We start from the raw sequence: 1,801 nt of genomic DNA, 5'->3' as shown, positions 1-1,801 counted from the left end.
GATTATTAGACATAAAACACATCACCAGTTTTCATGCCAAAAATATTTCATCTAACTAAGAAATGCCATGCAGTGCATTTCAGGGAAAAATACCACTTATAAACAAGGTATTCTAATATGTATTGAAGTTTCATGTACTAAAGATTGGAGTAGCTATCGGTAGACAATGAATAATGGATAGAAATGATTAATGACTCTGTGAGATAAGGGATAATTAGATTTGGCATGTGCATCCACCATTTAAGCAAATTGATATGTGGAATGCATACTTGAAAGAGATACAGACAAATGACACTAAGCTTCGATGATTTAAATGGGTCTCCAGGGAACAGATGATCCAAATTCTTTTCTAATGTTTTCCCCAACAACTCAACACCACCAGAAAGGTAACCATGGATCTTATTTCTCTGCTAGCAATGGTTGCCTCAGCAACAGAGTGATAGGCTCTGAAGCCCAAGCAAGTCACTTCACACCTTTCCATCTTTGGTCATTTACCCTTTTCCCAGAGCTCTGTCATTTACTCAAACAAAGTGATAGTTTCACTATCTCTGAACACAGTCCCTCTGGGGAGCAAGAAAAGCTCCTGGAAAAATTATGAAGAAAGGACAATTTTCCATACCATCTCCTTCAAATCTCCCTCCACTCAGATCCCCAGCTCACACACACCATCATATACATAGGCAAGTGTACCCTTTGCAGGTAATGAAATGCTTTGGATCCTCTTCACTCTTAACAAAGCATTTATATTCCACTTCCTTTATTTGAGTTTTCTACTTAAATCAAGGAATTAATAATCTATGCCAATGCATTAATGCTATACTCCTAAGTACAGAAGTAGAAACACATTGGTATGTCATAATCAGAAGTGATTTCCTAAATCTCAGGAATTCCCCAGGTGAAATTCAAAACTGACCCCCATACACAGTGAGCAAGGAGAGATCAAAGAAACAGGCAGACCACTCCAGGCTGGTAGGTGGCAACTTTTATAAGCAAGGGAATTTACATGAGTCTTGGTTTTGTGTGCATGCACTTAGTCATGTCCAACTCTTTGCGACCCCAGGACTGTAGCCCACCAAGCCCTCTGTCCATTGGATTTTTCAAGCAAGCATGCTGGAGTCTGTTGTCATTTCCTCCCCCAGGGGAGTCTTCCCGACCCAGGGATTGAACCTGCATCTCCTGTGTCTCCTGCATTGCAGGTGGAGTCTTTACCTGTTGAGCCACTGTCTTGGGTGATCTCAAGACAAATAGATCACCACATCTGCTTACCACAGTTTTAAGAGTTTATGTAGAGGCTTTAATGGGGCTGTCATGTATCAGCCGTGGTTTTGTTAACATATGACTCTCTTAGGGCCGGCATCTTTGAGGTAGCTCCTAGAGCAGGAGAATGTATTTTCTAAAGACAGGAGAGGAGGAAAGGCTCTTCCCGTTGCCCAAGTCCAGCTCCAAGGGTCAACTAGCAGTCATGTCCTCTCAGTGACCTCCTCCAATAAGGAGAGAGGCATGTCAAAAGTAATGTTACTAATTCTAGTTGTAGTTGCTAATGTTAGATAAAATGCAAAGATTATGAGAAGGAAATTTTATTATTTATATTAGATTTTCATCAATGTTCTCAGTATAAAAATATTCACTTGTATTAAAATGTTCTTTTATTTTTGCCTAGTTGGAGTGAAATCAATGGAATTACCATTAAAAAGCAGTCTCCAGAGCAGGTTGGGGAGCAAAGGTCGGTGGGGTCTATTGGCCCAAGAAGATCTACATGTGAATACAATCCTCTGAGAAAAAAATCAGTGGTGGATGCTGA

This window comes from Dama dama, chromosome 33 (genome assembly GCF_033118175.1).
Source record: "Dama dama isolate Ldn47 chromosome 33, ASM3311817v1, whole genome shotgun sequence".
Taxonomy (NCBI): Eukaryota; Metazoa; Chordata; class Mammalia; order Artiodactyla; family Cervidae; genus Dama; species Dama dama.
This window is presented reverse-complemented; position numbering follows the sequence as displayed.